Source organism: Apteryx mantelli, chromosome 1 (genome assembly GCF_036417845.1).
Source record: "Apteryx mantelli isolate bAptMan1 chromosome 1, bAptMan1.hap1, whole genome shotgun sequence".
NCBI classification, from domain to species: Eukaryota; Metazoa; Chordata; class Aves; order Apterygiformes; family Apterygidae; genus Apteryx; species Apteryx mantelli.
In genome coordinates this window covers 92,100,121-92,123,575 of record NC_089978.1, presented here as the reverse complement: position 1 = coordinate 92,123,575, position 23,455 = coordinate 92,100,121, and the positions used below count along the sequence as shown (strand labels likewise).

The 23,455-nt window shown below is 35.7% G+C and overlaps 1 protein-coding gene across 1 annotated transcript in view; it reads right to left on the bottom strand.

Annotated features, from left to right (window-relative positions):
• Window positions 1-23,455, bottom strand: part of IL1RAPL1 (interleukin 1 receptor accessory protein like 1) — a 773,158-nt gene that overhangs the window by 355,624 nt on the left and 394,079 nt on the right. The gene's annotated exons all lie outside the window — the stretch shown is intronic.

Below are 23,455 nucleotides of genomic sequence, written 5' to 3'. Positions count from 1 at the left end.
CTCCAGCATGAATTGCTATAAAATATTGGAATCAAATTAGCACAACACCAAGGCCATGTTGTACACAGGGCGTCATAATCAGTAAAACGCATTAATCAAAAACCTTCAGGGCAACAATATAAATGAAAGAAGGGAATTACTTAGTCTCAGAAGACATTAGGACAAGGAGCTTTGGCTTGAAGCTGAGAATGTAAAAGTTTGGGTTAGATCTAAAGGAGGAGAAGAAACTGTCTTAACAGTAAGAGCAGTTAAGGGCACCTATGCAAAAACAGAGTGCCAGGAAAATGACTGAAGATATTTTCAATGGATTATTCACAAGCAAGTTAAGATCTCACTTAGAATTCCTGACTTTCCAGAAGTACAATACAAATTAATTAAAATGACTCATGTATTTATTTGTTCTTGGCCCAGCTAGCAATAATTCTAGAATAATTATGACATTCTTCACCTGTTTAATATAGACCAAGCTGTCAGTCTGGATCAATCCAGCTCCTAATGACCGCTCCTCAGGAGGGAATACTAGAATTTTTTTTTTTACTTTCTTTTAAAAAATTAACTATTTTTAATTAAAAAAAAACACAAAAGGAAAACAGATACTTTGTACAATGTTTTCCTATCTAAAGCTTAAGTTTTGTTGCAAAGGAGTTTCAACAGTGAGAATTCATTACCATTGGCTGGTGTCCAACCTGAGCTAGTTATACAGGCTCCCACTCCCATCGGTTGAAAACAATCAGTACATCCAAAGGACAACGTATTTCATGTTAAAATGGATATCTATGACTGGCAAAAACATTTGGTCTTTGAAGTGTTCACTTCCCTTTGTTGACTTTACAAGAGCCTAGATAACTAGCTTAGGTGAGGCAATCAACTTTTGCATATCTAAATTCATGTGACGTGCCTTCTACCCTAGAGTCACTTGAATACTGATTTTAATGGAGAGTTCAAGCTACTCTTCAAGATTAAGCAGTATTATCACTTTAAAAACAGAAAATGGTTTCATCTCTTATTTGAGAGAAAAACATTCCACTTTAAAGGGAAATTTTGAGATTTTCGTGTGGATAGCACCACAGTACTCCTCATACACAGTGACATATGAGAAAGACACAAACATGTTTACACTAGATACCATTGCATAAGTAATAACCTAAGACAATACAACACTGAAAGAGGAAAAAAAAATAAAAACCTCGTATCATTTTTGCACAGTGAACAGAATTCATATAGTGAAATATTTCATATATCCTTGGAGTATTTCCTCTGTGTTTACTTTTAAGGCCAGAAAAGGACAATAATATGGCCCTGCTCCAATTTTCCTACCCCACAGTCCCTAAAATCAGCATTCTTTACCAGACCCTAATAAGACATAGATGTACTCTTGCAGAAATTAAAGTGAATAGAGACAAGGCTGTGCTATTAGCTTCCCAATAGGACTTAAGAAACCGACTTCCATTTATTTCAGAATACATTTACATTTTTGATCGTTTCATTTTTTACCTTTCTGAAAGAGCAGTCTCTCTCTGATCTGGTTCTATTTCACTCTACTTCTAAATCCCCAAGGTCAAGAATGAATTAAAATGCACCTCTAAGCAATGTTAATTCCATTATATAAGTTAGCAGGTAATAGCTTCATCATACTTTATTATCAAATCGTAATCTTGCCTTACACTATCTAAGTCACTATGGTTAGGTTTATATTAGTCTGCTCGGCATGCTCTCTCTCAGAATATTCAGTCCTAGTGGTCCCCAGTTCCTTGAGCTTGATGAATCCATGAGAACATTCTGCAGAATAATACCAACTCTATTTCACACCTTTGCATCAAATAAAGGAAAAACTATGCAGAACAGATATCCTTGACTTTATTTCAGCATGGTATTCTTCATGAAAAAGTAGCAAGAACCACCCTTTTGATACCACCCATTTGAACTACCCATTGATATCATCTCCAATCTACTTGAGTAAGCCTAGACAAACATGCTAGCAGACATTTTACTCTCATATGCAAAAAAGAGAGAACACTTCCAAAATTTTGCACAAATTATCTTTTTAAAAGTTCAGCTCTTGAGTTTTAAAGAGAATGTTAACAATAAATATATAGCCATTGTATTTACATTAAAGCTCTAAAAAATAGTTACTTCAGTAGTTAAGTTGGATGAAGAAAGAAAATACAAATCAAAAACTCCTAAATGCCTAGAATTGCATAAAAGCTTCGTATCACAAAGTACAAACAACATTACATTTTAATGTAACTACTTTCTACTTGGTAGTTTGTTGGCACTAACTGCATCAGTATGTATTACCAGATGGCTTAAGAGAACAGCAGCTCAAGCAAATATGAACACTGGCATGCCCATAATGTCATGGGATTATATTGTATGTTTTGTCTTAAACCTGAGCTTTAGAAACAGATCCTCATTCACTTTTTGTGAAATTTAATTATCTATGGCCTCTCTTTAACATGAACAAAACCAGGTAAGAAGCAGGTAATGTGACAAGTCATGATCTGCCAGCTAGAAAAGAGAATCCCATGCTTTAAAGCATTAGACAAATTTGTCAGTATTTTAATTATCCAATACACAATGAAACAATCCATATTCTCTTATGATCAATGACCTTGCTTTATTTTTGGTATACTAGAATAGATATTATAAAGTCACACTGAATGATAATCTTAAGAAAACATTTGTCCTCTTTTCAGCGTGGTCTTCCAGTGAAGTGAACTTGACTGTTTCTCTCCTCACTTAAAGAAATATTATACCAGTTTAACTCTGCCAACACTGACATTCAAGTCACATAGAACTGTATTAACCTTATCACAGCTGGAAGCTTTAATACCTTAAATATCTTACAGGGAATACCTCACGCTACTGCTCAGCCAACACGTCTTCATCTATGAGAAGATGATAATGCAATTTTGACAGATGCAGTAGAAATTCATCATTCCTGTCATAAGACACAGATGCCTTTTACATTTAGGATTTTTCTTTTTTTAGTGCTCACAGTGATTCTTGAGGAGATAACTGTCTGTCTGTGCTTGAAGTGCTCCTATTCCATTGTAATAGGGGAGTATAAACAGAGGCTAAAAGATATATAAAAAGGGAAAAACAGACTGTCATGTCCTTAAAAATGAGATTACTGTGAATACCCAGAGGATAGCATGCCTGCACTGTAACTGACACATCCTGCTTATACCCTGTATAAGGTGCATAGAGTACATGTGTATTTTTCAGTCTAGAAAAAATTGCATATATGGGAAACCTAATCCTGATTTCCAAACTCCTTAAAGCATATAAGGGTACATTTTCAAAAACACAAAGACTAATTATATTTACGATGTATTTTACATTCAGGAAAATCTTTGGATTCTTCTGTTGACATTGGTACCTTAAATAAACTTTATATATTTATAGTTAGATGTCAAACATATGCTCTGTTGCTTCATCAATAGGGATAGACAAGAAAAAGTCTTTATAGTCTTAATGTTAATCCATCCATGTTAATATAAAATTGACTGAGGGTTTTGTATTCAGTTTTGCAGTTTAACTGTGATCCATTTCTTTCTTCATTGAATTTTCTTACTTTTCTTTATCTTTAAGAAGGTTATTGCCTAAAGAAAAAGAATGAGTGTTTCCCTTTTTCATTATATCTGCTGCCGCCACACAATCAAAACATACATTTGTGCTGGCACAAAACAATGGTGGAAAAAAAATATACTCAAGACTTATCAAATGTTAGGCTTTCCTGTCTTTATTTCTATTATCACATCATCAAACAGTCGATCACTTTGTTATTATTATTATTATTATTAGATAAATTGGAAAATACTTGAATAATTCAACAGCTTTGAAATTTCAGAACAGCATTCAAATGAATGCAGAACTGCATGCAAATGAATGGTTGTAGTCCCTGATCTCTATTTTAACATGCTGCCCGTTATTGCTACACATAATAGCACAATACAGCAACTGGGATGAATATCATTCACTCAGTTATTTCCTTGAGTGATTTCCGGGTATGAAGTAAACCACACTACATCACCATCCTAATGATGAGATCGTTCTGCTGGATAAATAAGCTCCCTGCAGGCTGCATCTGGTGATAGGACCCATACGAAATATTTAACATTTCTGACAGGGTCTTCCCTTTCATTTTTCAGGATCGTATACACCATTTTCAAGGGAAAATTCAGTGCTGAAAAGGAGAAAATTGAGTTACTGACTCCTGGGTCCACTGCTACAACCCAGCTTAGTTCAAAACCTTCAATTCACTTTCTAGGTCTGACAGTTAATAGAAGTCTCCAAGTTTCCAATGCATTTGTGGAAATCTGACTTCCTGATCTATCTAAACAATTTAGGTCTGGTATTAGTTGAAAACAGTTCTCCTAAAATATCCAGAACAGTAATTCAGTAACAGTAAACTCTTCCAAATTTATTGCATTTATTTTCATATAAAACAAAAATTATTAGATTCATTTTTTTCTCATTTATGTTGTGCTTGCTCTTCCATTCTTAACCTAATTTCCTACAGAAAGGAGGTTTATGCAATGTCACTGTGTGCCTTCCATTTATTTGTCAGCCACTTCAGGGTTTTTTGAACATATTAGCCATTTGCAACCAAATTTGACAGGGAAGATGAGATTTTTTTTTGGTTTGTGTATCCTTTTAGTTGAAATAAAAAATGAACTCTAACAGGCATGAAGAAACAGAGCTTAAAATGCAGCAAGCACTGCTAGCTGAGAAAAAGAATGTGGTCAGCTCTATTTTTAGATCACTTAGATTCTGTACTTTCAAGAGAGTTCCAGTATAAAATTAGAAACATGAAAAAAATATGGGTTTATTATTAGTACTAATGTTTTCAAATGACCACGTCAAGTGTATTTTACACATGATTAAATTTTCTTTTGCACTAAGATTGCTATTACAGCTTTGCACATTAGTATGCTGAAGTTCTGTTTGAGACAGCACTTTTATTTTGAACTCCTATTTTCATTCTCTTGATAACTCTTGCAAAAATTACCTTGTAGGCTAAAAACTTGCATATTTTGATCTCAATCTAGAAGTGTGTGGTGGTTGGCATGAAGGGAGGCTAGTAAGAAAAAATGAAGGTGCTGAAGGAGATGTGAGGGAGGCAGAAAAATTATTTTTGGTACCATCATCTATTAAAGACCTTAGCTCCTAATAATTACAATTTTCCCAGCCTCACCCGAGAAAACCTTTAAAAGTGGCGGACTTGATAGCTGCGTGACCATGGCAAATGTACTAGTCTGTGGGAAGAGGAATACTGGAGAAAGAAACCTATGGCTTGCAATAAATTAATTCAAAATACTCTTTTTCTTGACCAGAATAATTTTTCTTAACTTCAGAATACTGCACTAAGGTGAAACAGAGGATACATGACTAGGTATTGGACTACTTACATATTTTGTAAAGTCAGGAGAAGAGTGAAAATACTTTTGTGTCTATCAGGCAGGAAGTTTTTATGTAATTCTCTCTGTTACAAGCCCCATTAAATAGTATTTTTTGTCTGAATTAATATTTATCCTTGTAACTACCACCATTACCTTGTAGAAAAGTTTAAAACACAAAAAACATTTTAAGAAAGAAGAGAATAAATATGCTATGCAAGTTAGAGCAACTAAAGGAAGAACGAGTGCATGCTGAACTTCATAAGGTCTTATTCTAAAACAACCAAGAATTCTTCCCTGATGCCTGTTCAGTCCCATCACTCTGCTAGCCCTCACTTGTGGTTCAACATGATGTGTAAAATAAGAGTCTCAGTAATCACATATTTAAAGGTAGCCTAGCCCGTGCTTCTCCCTGGCCTGTTCAGTTCCTGATTTTCTATGTTTGCATGGGCTACCTTCTTTCAAGTATTCACCTTCGACTCAGAGGCCATCTGTGTATCTACAGGTACAGCATAAAGGTGGCAACATACCGCAAGCAGCAGCCACAAAGCACAGTTCGTCTTGTTTGCAAAGTCTGATATTAGACTCCACTACCGATCTGTGCCCGTTAGAAATGAATTGCTTCTTGTTTATTGTATTTATTATGCTTCCTTATTTGAGGGCAATTCTGCAGCCTCTGTTTTTTCAGCAGCGAAGCTGGAATTTTTTCTGCACCTAAAGAACACAAGTCCTTTCCCTACCTGCTCCCCAAAATTACCACAATTTATTTTGAAAGATAGCTTCTGCTCATGCCACTGTCATACAATTTCAATCATTCGCTGTACTGCTTAGGCACAGAATCGCTACATTATTAGGTGAGCAACTGAACTGTGGGGTGCATTGGTCTTATATCTCCCTGCAGCATTACAAATGACTAAAATAAAATAGTCACCCAACCTGAAGAAAAAAAACCATGGGAAGCAGTTAAGCTGATTTCTAAAAATTAAACAAAGACAAGCTAGGATGCTTTTTTAGAAGGAAAATTTCCAAGCAAGGAGAATCCCTGGAGCATACTGGTGTATCATGTTGTATAGCAGATGGCAAATTATTTAATCTCTCCCACAATCTCTTCTTATTATTGAAACTGCTTCTGAAAACTCATTCTGTTCTCCAGGAGCCTTGTTTTGGAGATTATGACAGAGATTGAGGATTTCCTCATACTGGAAGAGCAGCTGCACTTCATGCCTTTACACATTTTCCTCCTACAAAGAACTCAACTGCATTGGCAAGTTTCTGAATATCAGTTGAACCGTAATAACGGAACATGTGAAGGCTCTCCACTTGCAGTAAATATGAGGTAATTCAACAGATTAGTTCATAATACACAAGGATTAAAACTAATCGAATTATCACATGTGCCTAAGAGTGCAAACACCTTGTTGCTGTGATTTAGCGGTAGAATGGAAATCTCTTAAGCTGCAGTAACATGACTATGTGACTGGGACCATGTGGAAATGAAAAGAATAAGTAAGTGCTTCAGAAGAGCTGAGACCCAAAGAAATGCTGTTTATTTCAACCAGAGTTTGAATCAAACGATATTTGACTTTAAAAAGTTCAAAGATTAAAAGTTCTAAGAATATAATTAAGTATACCTAACCATGAGGTTGTCTGCAATAACATATACTAAAAATACATATTTATGTTTATTAATCTGTTCCATACTATTTCCGCTGTTAAAATACTGCGATGGAATTAATATACTAAAACCGTGATCTTGGACTGACAGTATCAATATTTTTACCAAAATATGCTAAGTGCATTGACCTCCTACTGATTTTAGGGACTATTCAGAGCATATAGGTAGTCCTACTAGACTCAAACTGTAGACATTTATTTAATTAAAGCCATGTATATATCTATATCCACAATTAAACAGAAGTTAAAATACAGCATAATATAAATCACATAAAACAATTATAGGAAGCTTTTTTTTTTCCTTTACTCAGTAGGACAAAGTTGTTTGAATTCTCCCAAAGTTGACAAGAGTTTTTAAATAATCTTCACTATATGTGCATGTCACTGCTTCATTTGATTAGCTGTGTGCATATTTGCACACACAGTAACTTAGAAGGAAATTACAGTGTTCCTGGCTAAGAACATGATGTCAATATTTATATCGATATATTCATCTGACATGTACAGCGTGCCTTCAGAAATCCATTAAATAAGGCTTTGGTGATTAGTGTTTTTTAAAACACTCTACGATCTTTTTAAAGACTTGAGGAAAGAATAACCCATTGTGCCCGCAGGCACCGCAGAGCGGAGGTGCATGCTGGGGCTGAGCATGGGGTGGGCAATACTGCAGACAGATGTGATGGTCACAGCTGCACCGGGAGAGCGTGGGTTTTCCCACACAGTAGGTTAGGGCAGGATCCGCATGGCACTGCTGTCAAACTGGGGTAAAAAATGATTTTAAAAAATAATAATAATAAAAAAACAAACCCACCTTCAGCGTAGCTCTCTCTTCAGCAGGAGGCAGATTTGTTTTAAAACATAGCTATTTTTTTTTCTGTAAAAGGGGCATGTTGCATGATTATGTATCTTAAAAAGCAGCAAAACATACCTACAAATATAACTGAAATGGCTACATTTTGGGTGTAATAATTTCTGTATATGCATACAAGTGTCCAAGGCACAGAAAGGGACCCATTTTCCTGTTCTTTAACCTTTCCTTTCAAATCCAGGAGCCCTTTAAAAGTTTCCGTGTGAAGCCATCAATAAATAGCAAAAGCAATTCTTGATATCACTCGGCAGCTTACTACCAGCACACAGTGCAGCACTTGGGACCACAACAATTAGAAAACACATACTAGCCAAAATAAGAAACATAGATGTTCTCAGTTTGAAATTTGTTAACTAAAGTAGGTCCCCTTTTATGTAAAAAGTACTATTATTTAATGACTACCAAAAGTGGAATAGAAAAGATTTCAGTTAAAAAAAAAATCATGCCATATTTTACAAAATTACAGGAAAATCTTCCAGATGCGTGGAACACAGGGATAATTTAACACCAAAGTGCTAAACAAAGAACACATTTGCTTATGAAACAGAAATTAATTTTAATTGAGGAAGTTTTAAGATACATGTTCTTTTCCTGCAGATACTACCAAGTACAAAACATGGTAGTTTAAAGCCAATAGGAACCTCAGAAAGACTTAGCAAGGAACAACAATATTAGCTGAACTTTAAAGAGAAAATATTAACTACAGTAAATCTACACTCCAGGGATTATAAAAAGTCATTATAAATCTGTTTGTACTTTTTGTTCATTTTAGAAGAACTCATATTATTACAGCATCTGGCATTTTCCTTCCTTTTTTGTCCATATTAAGTCTGGAAGCTAAAGCTTGCAAAAGATATTAAATTTTGTAAATCTTTGCTCCCCAGTTTGACATTTCCTCTGTTCCCACATGCCACATGTTTGCCACACTTGAGACAGCTTACCAAGGAGAAAGAGGCCACCAGAGTAATACAGCAGTTCAGCACTTTAATCTCATTAGGTAAAGGAAATGAAAATCATTACTATTTGAGTTTGAGAAGAAAACTTTGCTCCTTTCACCAAAGCTTAAAGATTAGCATGAATGTTTTGGTTGAAGTGAATCTAAAGAATGGATTTAATTGAGTTAAGAAACCAAATCCTAAGGGATTCAAATGAAAAGCTTCCTCATGTACCTTTGTGGATCAGGTGGCCATGCTGATGTGCCTCGTTGCATTGAATTTCTGAGGCACAAATCAGAACATCAGAGCATTTCCCTTTCCTTCTTTATGCTGTATCCCAGAGTAACCCCCCCACCAAAAATTAACTGATATTAGATGAAGTGAACAAGAGAGGGCCCTTTTCCTGTAAATATCTTTTATTTAAATATATTTCACATCCTGATTCAGTGAATACAGGAGAAATGTTTTTGGAAAGAAAAACCAAGAACATTTTCAAACAGAAACATTTGACATCTTCAATTCAAAGAGAAATTTTTGATATTTTGAAAATAAAATTTTCATTCTGGTTGAACAAACAGACACAATGTTTATTTTATCATGGGACTGCATTCCCCTAAAGTTACACTGGGCCTCTGCAACTGCTGGTCAGGTCAAAAGGCTCAGATTTTCCATAAGCATGATAGTTCTTAGTGGTCATCTCACGCAAAATCCTTGCAGCCATAAAACCTCATGATAAATGATGAAAAACATTTAAACAATAAGTGGACATAGAGTTCATCATTGAAGTTGTAATGAGAGAGGATTTGGGCTTTGGACATCTCAATCACAATTTCCAAAGTAAAAAAAGGAAATGCAATTTTATGCTGATTTATTTCAAAAATTGTTTTAATTCAGTTCAAGATGAAATGCCACAAATTAGGTCAAACTTACTTCAAAAGTTATGTTTCTACTTCTCATCTGTCTAAGGCTTGTCCTATTCTATGTAACATAGCATACAACCATTGAAAACTCAGTTCTTATGGGTAACAATGAACAACAAAGATATATTAAATATTGTTTCAAAAAGAGAGTGTTGCACTCTATAGTTATAAGTTTGCATATAAGACAGGCAAAGTGCATACTGAATCCTTATTGACACTTCTCAAGGCAGGAAGTAGAGAATTCAGCGCAGTGGTGGGCTCCCACTTCATTCTTTTTCCTGTGTTCAGTCTGTGCATTCTACATTTGTGCTGTATTTACAGAGTACTCATCCCATTCCTGGTTTTGCTGCATATATTCAGAGAGAAGCTTCTTCCTCCTTGGTGTAATAATTTGGCTGGGAGATGGGACATCATTTGCTAGGAAAGCAACGATAGCTAGCCATAGACAAACAACGTTGGGTAATGGGTGCAGCTATCTCTAAAGACAGAGAAATTCATGTGTCAAAATCAGGATTAAATTTATAGCTAAATTTGACATCAAGAAGAATTTTCAGACTAGGGCCGGGTGGTCTTTTTGTTATTGCTGTCACCTTTCCTTATGCTACGAACCACAGTTAACTTCATCAAAAGGCAACAACAAAAAAACCCTGTGTTTGAATTGCTTTTATTTGTCCTAAATCTTAAATTTTCCAGCCAATTTTCCAGCTTTCCAGAGAAAAAAATACAATTCCTATTTTCCACTATGCTTCAAAGAATTGAATAGTGTACTTCATTCTATTCCACAGGCCAGACAGATTCCTTAGCTAACCTAGTCTTAGCTTAATCTTCTAAGATAAGGTACAGTCTTCTCTCTTATTTGTCATTAGATTGACCCCTACAGGATTTTGAAATACAAAGCACCATAAAATAAACAAAACTAAGTATGATAAACAGTTTTCAGTCAAGCCTGGTACTCATGTGCCTGCAGGTGAAATTGTTGCTTTATGCCGAACTAGTCACTAGGCATGACAGCACTGAATAGATATCATAAGATAGCTCTTATTCTCTACGCTTTTATTGAATAGCACAGGATCCTATTTCAGTTATGTGGAAAACAATTATTTTATAAGTAAGCAATGGTTTTGAATGTGTTTGAAAATCCACTAATGCAAAAAAGTAAATAGAAGTGTCTATGTTATTTATAACTGAAGTAGCCTACAAACTCATACTAAGCCATTCCAGTCACTGAAGGAATGAACATTTTTATAAAGGAATTCAGTGAAATTAGAAATGGTTCTAAGAGCACCTTATAACCCAATATTCCACTGAGAGTAACTTTTATTGAGTGATGCTTCACTCTGTTTGATCTCCGTGCAGCCTTTATACTACCTCGAATGCACCAAGGTAAAGAAAACCTAGTATATTTTTCAAGATAAGGTCACAGAGCTGAAATAGTTTTTGATCTGTGATCATTTAAAATTTCTTCAGGGATTGTTCAATTTAGTAACTAATCCACCTGCCATCCACACTCCCTCTCCTGCTCGGCACATATATGCACACATAAACACACTCTTTAATTATTCATGAGGAGTTTTGCTGCACTGAGTCAGGAATACCGATGGGACTGAAATTTCAGCACAACCTGGAGCTGTGCAAACCGAGGGTCACCGGTGTCGTAGCCTGCTGCTAATAACGTCGGGAGGGAACACGGGGGAAGTACAAACACAGACTCAGATTTATGCCAGAAGAAATGAGAGATGACTAAAGTAGACAAATAGGCATTGATCGCATCATCCACATCGCCAATAACTGAATTTGCGTTTATACATCCAAAGGGAGAGGGGAAAAGGACTAGGGACGTTTCCTGTCAGAAAAGGGGAAACCTCCCTCCCTCTTTTCTTTTTTTCCCCAGAGAGCATACAACCAAGGAGAATCAAGTGAGACATGTACTAGAAAAATTGGTGTATTAAAGGCACTAGAGAGAAACAAGACTGGATAATCCTGAAAGCCAGAGAAGGAAAAGATAGAAAAAAGAACATCATAGTTGATAACAATCAAGCATGTTTGTTCATCAGTGGCAATGTTTATACTGTTACTCTTTTTTTATACTGTTCCTCTTTTTTACAGCATCCAAGCCTTTTTCATATAAAATCAACAACAATAAAAAAATGAAGCTCTAGGAAGAGTTCATATGATCTCCCTCAAGTTTTCCTTTTCCGGGGCACGTAATACCTTTGAATTTAGAAAACTTTCAAGCATTAAGTTTATGCATTTGATTCATTTACTGATTGGTTAGTATAAGGTCTCTCTCTTTTATTTTCTTCCTGGGGAGGACTGTCATCTCTGGGAGAAAGATCTAAGAAGATACAGGAGAGCCTAAAATTGCAACATTCACTTCTGAATTTCTAACAGTTCAAATACAGGAAGGAGATTTCACTTGAGTGCAAAGTTCTTTGTGATAATCAAGATATTAATTTTGTCTGGACTTCATGCAACTTCTATGAATTCAAATGAAAATAACTTAGACATTCTAGTTTTGTGAATATGTGATTATATACTTATATTTTGCCCCATATCTATTCTGAGTGGGAAAAAAACGCAGCATATATGCATTTAGAAGACAAGGTAAGGTGAGCTCACCTTACCCTGACCTGAGCTGACTGCACATAAGTCAAGCACTGAAAGCACTCAAGGAAGTTGTTTCAACCCCACATTCATTTTTTTCATGCCATGCAGCCCCCCTTGCCCCTGGGTTTCGTGCCAAGTGCCATTCATTGCTCCATTTTACAGTAATAAATTAGTGATGCTCCAGTAGCTCAGAATGGCTGTTCACATGGTATTTTTGCAGCACATTAGCCAAGCAGTAGGAGAAGTCATATGTGTCTCCCATTTGACACTTCAGTCTTATTTTACATTTGGGTTTGTAAATGGAGTAAGAAATACTATTTATCAAGCTTCTCCTCAAGACAGTTTTCTTAATATTAAGGGAAACTTGTCTTTGGTCATAAAATGTCTCCAGCTGAGCAATGTTTTCTACACTGCTGTGTTGCTGTCTGTAAGTAAACTTAGCTCTTATAAGAGTCATCAGCAGTTTAATTACCACCTTTCTCTAAGGCTTGATCTTTAGTGGCAGTAAATGTACCTGAGGAAAAAGTTTAATTATGCTTGTTGCTTAACTATAGGAAATGAAGTCTTCCATCAGCATCAAAAGAGATTATAAATCTATTGAAAAGACCTGATTAATATGAACGATCCTGAAGTGGAACATTCCATTAGAAATCTCTTTTCTTTCAGCTACCCTTTGAATTTAAGGCTAAAAATTTTCTATGGGATTATTTCTGTTTACAAAAAGTCATAGTATGATGCCCAGGCTACAAACAGCAAGCCAGAATAAAGAAAATGTAACACAAGGTACCTCCTGAAATGGTAACTGCTAACCAGTTCTTTAATGTTGCACTAATCAAAAACGTAGCCAAGGAAATAAAACAAAACCCCAAAATGTCCCCTGTGTAGTCTGTGGGAAACTTTGATGGAATTAAACCTCACTATATGGCATATGGTATATTATTTCACACACATATTAGAGCAAATGAATTGGATGAGGCACACAAGTAATACAATAATCCCAAGATTCACACAACATTCATCCTCAGGAGTCTTGTTTTCTGTTTCCTCAGAGTTCATTTTGTAGGTGGTGGTAGAAGAAAGACGGAAAGGCTATTTCTAATTGCAGGGAATGAATGCTCAAAATTAAAATGCAGGTCTCATAATTAATTTGGAACATTTTAAATGATTATATATGTACTCTAGATGATATGGCTTTTTATTATTGCAGAAACGTTATTAGTAACTCCATAGTTAAGGCTGCATTGAGATTTGCACTTAAAGCAGGATTAAAATCCTTCTATTTCACACTTCATTGATTGAATCTATTTTCCAGAGTTAACACAATACATCTTCAGAGCAGAATTGATTTTTTTCTGGAAAAAATCATCTTTCACATTAAAAAAAAAAAAGAAAGAAACCGATCCCTTCTGGATTTCTCTTTCAACCTTCAAAATACCTGCTATTTTTCTTCTCAAAATTCACAATAATCTCACACTCCAAACTCACATTATATACACAGGTATATAGCCACATTTTAGACAGGCCACTTTCCAAAGCACTTTATTCCATTAACTCATTATAATCACCATGTAAAAATGGAATTAGAGACCTGAGAACCTCTCTTTCTTTTTCTACTGTTCAGCATCTCACCCTATCTCTATGACTAACATGTATCTTCAGCTTTTTAAAGAGAGAGCTGCAGAAACTTTAGTAGAGCTATCTGTTCAATTCATTGAAATTTACTTTTAGTGAAATTGGGTCAATCTTAATCAAAATTCCTTTTTGAAAGAAAGCTGGAAAGAAAAACAAGCAGATAGTATTAAACATGCAACTCTTAAAAATATTTGCATTTTTCCATTTGAAATTATTTTATTTTGCATTCATAATATCACACGATAAAATGTAATTTAATGTAAACTATCAGTGTCAAAATGAAACATTTCCTAGACATGAAAACTTTCTCTTTTCTTTGTGACAAAATAGTCAAATACGGTTGTTATTCATAACTAACCCAGAATTTAAAGTGTACCCTCCTTCACAAAATTGTATTACCAACCCATGGACTTGCATTATCCAGTAAAAATTCCTACTTTCTTTGGAAAGCTCCTTCTCTGTAACGGCATTCTTGGTCTTCCCTGGCTTGACTTCTCACTCCACGAGTCTCAAGACTCATGGAGCTCTTTTTCCCTTCCCTCTCAGCACACTGTTTAGTGCCAGTAACTGAACCCATTTTGATAGGACTATTTTATTTTTATTAGAGTATGGTTTCCAATTAGTAGGTAAGAGGACATTCCAATTTGGCATCTGATCCATTGCAGAGTTGCCAGGTACATGTCTCTGCTCTGTTGTCTTGCACTTTGTCCTGGTATCGCTAGAGCGGATCAGCACAACAGATGAGTTGTACTGGTGTGTACAAAAATGGTATGTATTAAAAGATGTATTTGTCTAAAAAATAGAGAAGCCCACTGCAATCAAGTATAGTAAAACTATCAGAAAAAGACAAATTAGTGAGTGCCAGACATGCTGATGACAGTCAGTGGTTTTTCCCTTTGGCAAAGGGGAAATACAACATTTTTCTGTTGTTCTTTGAGAGAGATTTTCCAGGCATATTTGAAATTTTAAACTTGATAAGGAAATTCCAGAATTAATTTACATATAAGGTTTAATCTTTGATTTAATCTTTGACTTCTCCACTTTTTGTTTTAGGGGATTCTTTGTTGTTTTCTCCCTCCAGATAGCCAATGTAACACTATAAAGTTATTTAATATTGTGTACAATTAAAATTTTTCATTATTATATCAAATAGTTCCTATTAGCACCCAACTAAATATATTGACAAGGAAACCGAAAGACATTTTTAGAAATAACTAATGATGTTATGTGCCTTTTCTTTTGCCTCCAGCTTGAAATACCCTGAAAATCTATCGTGGAAAGCATGTTTGCAAGACCTATTTGAATATTTGGACTCCCAACAAGACAAACCTTTAAAATTACTATTTCCTTTGTGAACTAGAGTCTGTTAAATAGATTACAATCTACATAAGGTAATATTACAAAAATTAGCCACTGCAGATAAAATACATCAAATTAAATTCTAAAATTTTAAAAATAAAAGCATTATGTAGCAAACATGATAAGAACAGTTGTCAAGAATAATACATGAGAAACTGAAGATTTCACAAATTAATATTTTTCCTTTTTCTTGAGTTGTCAATAACTGCTTAGATTTTATTTAATCTGCATGTAAAAACATTGTTCCTGACATCATAAGATCCATTTCCCTAAAATGAAGATGGGTACATACTGGAGGTTAAGGAGTTTTTCACATAAAAATATGCAATGTGTACATCAACACTAAAATAAAATGAAATATGCAGAAATAATAAAAATCAAGTCCACTCACTTATACCAGGACGTAAACCCCCTCCTAGACACAACTGCAAAGGATGTCCACTAGGTACAGCCTTTAAAATCAGGAAAAAAAAAAATCCCTACTTCTTCTCCTTTTAATGTGTTCCATCAAAATAATTCATTCTTCTTAATGACAGAACTGGGCTGGGGCTTTTGGGTCAATGGTTTAGTCATCTATCACCTCAAGCGATGAAGGTAATAGAGATTCTCAAGGTCACTTAAATAGTTTGTTCTGAAATTCCTGCTGGAAACTGTGCTTCGGAATCTCCTCCCTTTCATGTTTAGAAACTATCCTGTAATTCATATTCCAAATTTAGTTTATACCTTAAATGTATCTGTTGTCAGTTTATAGCTACATGCACCTCTACATGGAAGTGTATCATCTCATTTATTTTCTCTGATCTTCAACTAGCACTTTGGAAGAGCTGTTACAACCACCTCATGCACATCTCTTGTGCTTATCTGAAATGCAGAAGAGAAAAAACAACTCAACTCATCGCGATGCGTCTTGATCAGTGTAATACAAGGAACACTCCCATTTGAACAGGAGAGAAATTACTATCAGTACCAAGAAGCATATTTGTAGCATAACAATATATTAACAATATGGTGTTTTATCTTTGGAATGTACTCTGAGAATCTTGGGAAAGAAGTGTACTTTAAGAAGAAATTAGAAAATAGTAGCACTGAAAATAATTGTTTCAAGTAATGATGATACAAGTCGGTCTCTATCAGGTGAGTCTAGCACCATCAAAAAAAATTAAAAGAGAAGCTTACTAATTTTAATAAATCCTTAAAGAAATCTTTTTGTTGTCCCTAAATAGGGTCATATCAGATCATTCTGTTATTTCTTTGAAGGTTTTCTCTGGTTTCATTAAAAGAACACACCTGGGGTGTGCTGCATAGCCACAGGTAATAACCACTATAATTTCTAAGACATCAGCGCCTGCGCTTGTAAATCAGAGCGCATACCTATGTATTTTTTTTTCTTGATGGGAAAGCCCATAGATTTCATTTTCCCCTAGATGATAACTGGCTTTTCCATGGTGGTTTTATTTAAACTTAAAAGTAGCAACATTTGAATGTACAATTCAGGTATATTGTAAACGTCATTTATTTGCAAGATGTTGATAGATCCAGCTTGCTTAATGGAAGGAAAAGTACCCCGCACTTCAAGGCCTTTTACAGATATCTTGAAGGACAGTTCAAAAGCAAACTGACTTTTCCTTGTTGATAAAAGAGCAGAGTAACCAACTCACAGTTTTCCAGAGACAGAAAATCAGATCTCAACTTTTCAGTTGTGTGGTCCACGTCTACCTGCTAACAACATACTTGTCTTCATCCCTTTCCCCGCATCCAGAGGAGTGTTGGAGGGGGAGGATAAAATCCAAGGCAGCATTGCTTCTCAGAACCACTGATCAAGCACATATTTTCTTCTTTCACCCCCAAAAAAGAAAAAGAAGCAAAAACGCCTATGACTACCAGTCTCCAAAAATCAGCTCTTCGCAGCTGTCAAATGAGTCAAGCTAGCCAGCCTGCATGACTCAGAAGAAATCAGGCAACAAAATCAACCTAGGGGCTTGAGTCCATCCTCAATGTTACATGGTTATTCTGCCTAAAAACATTTCAAAATCCACAGACAAATATATTATGGCAGATCTGTTTCATCCAGCGAGAAACAAATTAACATCTGTCTAGAAAATGATGCTCTATTGTACAGTTTGTCCTTCTCTTCAACTCCCATTCCAGTTTTAATTCAACTTTAATTCCTGTTCAATTCTGTTTTTCTGAAGAGTGAACAACTCAGGAATTGCAACTCTGAACTGCATATTTTCTAGTTCGTGAAAAATGTATGTGTTCTAGTTGGTGTTCTTGCCAAGACAAATACAATGTAAAAACATAGTGATTTTCATTATTAAGCCTGCTTTGTCAGATATGGGATTTTCAGAGTCCCTGAATTCTGTAAGAACATTATCTGTTATAAGAGATTAGGCAAACAAGTGCTAATTAAACCACTGGACAACAGCCAAACTATCACTGCTAAACAAGAGTTACCTGAACCTCAAACAAAGGCAAGAGATGCTGCTTTAAATACATGGCTGTTTTTTCACTCCACCAAACCTTTTGGATAATGATACAGTCATGAAGCTTGCAAATATAACGGATTTTCTCTTTTATTTTTGGAAACAGTTCATGAAAGAGTTGAACTGAAAAATAAATAAAAAACAACAAAGAAACAACAAAACCCAATACTCCCGATAGCATAAAACATGCAGCACAATGAATATGTGCTTTCTAAAAGTCCTATAAATTTCTGTGAGACAAGCCCAGTACATTGTCCCTTACAGCTGTAGGAAAAGTTTCTTGCACAGCCTGCAAATTAATGTAATGTAACTAGTTAGTGATTCAAGTTGTTCCCTGCTAAATCTAGCACCCATAAACTACAAATACTATAGTAATATAATAAATTAGAATATAAACTGTAGTTTGGAGGAGGCAAAAGCATACATTCACAGACATACAAGCTACCTCACTGTACCTCACTGACCGTTTTACAACACTCCACAGCTCATGTGAATCCAGAATCCATAAAATTCTGTTTCTCCAGTGCAGACTGTATAATCTGGAGGTTGGATGAGTTTTTGGCAAAAAGATGTCTATGAAGAAAGCAGTATAGAAAGTTTCCTGTTTCCTCTTGTGAATATCCAAAATGGGATTTGAGCACTAGGCCAATTTTAAGTCTTTTAAATGTCTTAATAATTTTGAACCGGATCTTCACTTGGATATCTAAATCAGTTCAGCAATTTATGTTTATTATAAATGTAATTCAGTCCCTGTATGGATGAAAAGGAGCACTTCCAAAAGAAAGGTGCTTTCTTCCTCGGAGAAAAAGATGCTACGTGCAATTTTTAAGATGGAGGCTTCATTTTCCATTCCATCAATCTACTCTATACACAAAGTGTAAAATAGCATTTAATGAAAGAAATGGGAGATCTTAGTTAGATGGGTTTACTCAACGGCTCCAAATGTGTAAATCCAGACAAGTAAAAAAAAAAAAAAAAAAGTAAAGCAAAAGTGCAAATAAAAACAATAACAGAAGTTTTCTTGAATTGCACTGCCTGTTAGCTTCCAGAACTACTGAAATACAACCACTTGCACAAAATGAAAGCAAGCTGACATCAGGCCTGGACTGAACAGAGTGGCAAAAAAAGCATGACAGAGAGGACATTTTTCAGTGTCCTAAGTGGCAACTCTCAACGCAAAAGCAGTACGGGGTTGGCAACAACAGCAAAAAAATCTCAAAATCTTTTATGCTAACCAACTATACCTTAAAATGTCAAATTTGTACTATATTGGCAATGCAAATTTTTATGCTTTTTTTTTTTTAAACTCTGCAGCTATTTTAACATTTGGAAAGAAGGTCAAAGGATAATTAAAAAATTAAGTATGTCGTACCAGCTTCAGCTATTAAAGTGTTCTCTTAACCACCACCTATGCTTTTTGTCTTTCGTCAGAATAATGTAATAGCAGCAGAGTAAGAACTAATACATGGTTTTCTATTCCTTGCTGTCTTAAAACATCTCTGCAACAATTTAAAGTTGGCAGGAAATGAGTGTTTTGATCATCATCATTCTCTCATGAATCTAAATCCACTTCACAACACTCATAACTACCAACAAATCCTGTATAAGGGAATTTAGATGGAGAAATAGGATCACGCGTGGAGCCAGAGCTGACAACTGACAGATGCAATAACGTGTTCTTACACTGCAGGGAGCAAGTCCTTCTCTCCATTGGCTGCAGGATAAAATTTCTTCGGATCCCATAAGAGAGTCTTGACTCTCACAAGATGCAAAAGCTTCATGAGGAAGCAGTTTCCCCCAGCCCAAACCCCTCGAGTCAGGAGCGCAGCCGCACAGCTCAGTAAGTACAGTACTGCCACTGCCAGTGCGCGGCCACGGGCTTCACGCCAGCTCTGCAAGGCCTCAGGATTTGCCAGCTTTGGGCTGGGCATCCCTTGGCCTGCCTGCAGCTTTCTTTGAGCTTGCTTCGCTCTAACAGCAGTTTTCCTAACGACAAGGTGGCTAGTGCCTAATTCCTTTTACTTTTGCTTAATCCCACATAATTATATGTGGTACTAGTAAGCATAAATTTTTTATATAGATGATGACAACGAGTAATTATTTTTGGATGCAACATGGGGTCGCAGACCAGTGGAAATACAACAAGCCATACGAGTCCGTTAGAAACACAGAAACGGCCCCAAGTGGAGCCTGGAGCGAGGAGGAAGAGGCCATCAGCAGGGTGCTCCTCCCAGCAAGGAGGAGGAAGGACCCCGCACCATGACAGTCGTGCTCCTCCCAGCGAAGGACACGGGAGGCTGATGCCGTGATGCGAGTCCCCCCCCAGGCCCACACGTGCTGAAGCCATCAGCCGCACAACCCAGGGGAGTGGTGGAGGCACGAGCAGGGAAAGGCACAGGTGCTGGGAAACACGCCTGCCACAACTAACTATAGTGTTTAAATTGTGGGTTTAACTTTTTTCCTGTAGTAGCATTTTTTCCTTTACTTTTCCTGATTTTCAGTAGTAATCAGATATGGACTAATAATAATTCTTTATCCAGTGACAATCAAATATACTGTTAATAAAAAATAACAATGTATAATTGACAGCCTTTATAAAAAAACTTTGTTCCACTGTATGTAAATATTGTACATCTGAAACTTGTTAAACATACAGCAGAGGAAGTACCACAAAAGAGTATAACGTCAAAACAGACTTTCTCTCCTTTGATACAAAGGTTGAACTTAACAAGTATGAATTTTTAGGCAGACTTAAAAAAAAAAAAGACTCAAAAGCCTTACAACCTTTTCTTATTACCCACACTTACCCTCCTACTTCCCTTTGTAATGGAGGTTCAGAAGTTCCTAAACTGAGTATTTCTAACCCTTCAGTTCTAATATCTTATTACTTAAAGATAAGTGACAACCTACAGTTTGGGCCATTTACATAGTTTTTAAACAACAAAAAAAATTAACAATGCATATAATAAGCAAGCTTTTATCTGTATTCAGTTCCCCTTTTATACAGGAATGATTAGCTCAATTTTCATAATTTCAGATGACAAGCTGTCAAAAACATGCTTTCTTCCTTCCTGATTTATCTTGAAAAAGCACTACCTCTCTCCCATTAAATTATTCAAAATCACTAACCAGAATACCAGAATATTTAGCATGTTCTAAAAAAATCCAAAATAAACAAGGAAAAAAAAAACAGCACTGCATGCCAAAGATGTGTATAATCTATATGAGTTTACACAAAAGTGTAATTTTTCTTCTCCCAGGCAGTTATCTGATCAGATATCTGATCTTATCCTGCATATTTTACACATACACACACACACGCACACAAGTACGTCAGAATTCCCAGAGCATATTAAGAGACCACCAGATAACAGGATAAATTAATGTTGAAAAACATAAGTCTTGATTTATAAATCCAGTAAAGCAAAGCAGTGAAACATCTACTTTTCTAAGAAATTCTGATCTTATCTCCTTTCCCCCAAACCCTAAAAACTCCATTTTGGATATCAGAAGAGGCACTGTGCAGTGCTGATATTCATACAGGAAAAAAAGACAAACTCTACTTTAATTTCAGCTATATTACATTGGTGGTTAAAAAGCTCAAGAGGCATACAAGAGGGACAGTTTTCATTTCCAGTTTCCTCTCCAAATTTCTTTTAGTTGACTTCTCCTTATTGAGTTATGTGCTGAATTACATAGGATTTTATTAACATTTATTCTGGCTTTGTCACTTCTTTAAGGGCTTTTTGAGCCCTTTCCCAGGGGGATTGAACCCACCTAGGAAGACAAGGAAGAGAAAGATGCGTAGCTGTCAGCAAGGAACTTGGTTGCTAACCGCTATAGTCTTGGCAATCCTCCGCTAGATATTAAAACTTTGATCCTGAAAAACTTACACAGAAGCTTATTTTAAAGAATTTGAATGGCTAAAGTTAATAAGACCTCTCACATGCTCAGAGCTATTCAGATGTCAAACACCTGCAAAACTAAGACCTAATAGACTCTCTTCAGCTTCTTTTCCTTTCCTGCTTTTTCATCCTTTCTACCATTTCAAGCAGGTGAGAAGCTGTGAATTGGATCTGAGGCCACAAACCACAGAAACACAGACAGTAAATGGTATCTGCAATTTAAATTTGATGGCAGAGGATAGTCTTCCTCTGTGGGATCCCATACTTGCTGAAACACAGACTGTAAATCAATATGCCTTCCCTTAGCTTGGTGAAGAGTCCCGTTTGCTGCAGCTCTTGACAGAGTAGGCACGACTGAGCCAGCAATACACAGCAAACAGGCACTCGGAAATCTTTCCATGCCTTAAACATCAGTAATTATTTAGTCGTGTGTGTAGTGTGTATTAGAAACACACACAGGAATTAATCTACACCTCAGAACCAATTTGTTTTTGTGGCAGTAAAACCCATTAGATCAGCATGAGTTGTCCATACTTTCATAACAGTGCTCTTTTTCCCCCTCATATATAGTTTCATATAATTACATATTCAGAAAATGTCAATGCAGCAATTTACTTATCATGTGTCTTATAGTTCTCATGAGGAAGAAAAGGCAATGTGTGAAAAAAAATAATTCATTTTAAGATTTAAAATGCTTTAAATTTGTATGCGGATGTTAGAATTACATATTAATTTTTTCTGGAGTGTATATATATATGTATACATGCACACACACACACACGTTGTGTGTATGTATATATTTATATATCATATACAGCTTAAAGAGTGTTAAGGATGCTTCTAATCTGTTAACAACAAACACTAAAGCTAGCAGGGTTTTTCCATCTTCTATTCTTTCTAATTTCACAAAAGACCCCCTTCTTTCCTTGCTCACGAAGGAACAAGGAAAACCCTTTCCAGAAAAAGAAACAGGTCTGAGATTCAGAAGAAAACAAGATCATGAAATGGAAAATGTAAGCTCTCACTGTAGTATCTACTCATATATAAACATTTGTTTTTTTGGTGCTGTTTTGCAGACCTAAATTAGGTTTACGATTATGATTAGGTAGGTTCCAGCATGACACTTGACTACATCCCTGCCTTCCTCTATTTTTCTTGCTCCTATTAAATTTAAACCATGCCTCATTTTCTACTATTAGTTTTAATGACAGTAATGAAAAAGCCAGAGGATTCTCTAAATGTCTAAGCAAACAACATGGTCAAAAAACCAGCTTGTTGAGTTTCATATGCTTGATTTATCCAACTTGTCCAGCAGTTTTTGCCAGATATATCACAGAGGTACCAGTAGCAACACCATAGTCAAGACTGTATTGAGATTTGTACTTAAAGCAGGATTAAAATTCTTCCATTTCATCCTTCAGTGATTAAAATTAGTCTCCAAATGATGTAGCAACTCTTCAAAAGATAACTACACATTAAGTAATTTACAGAGGAACATTTGAAAATAATTCCCTATTAAACTTTTTCCCCAAGAGCCTTGATGTGCTCGGATCACCTTAATACCACAAATGTAATGCTTTTTCCACAAACATATTATATTCTTAGAACATCTCAAAACCAAGATGCTTTTTAAACAAGTGTTTAAACATTGCTATTGCCCTTTTGTAAAA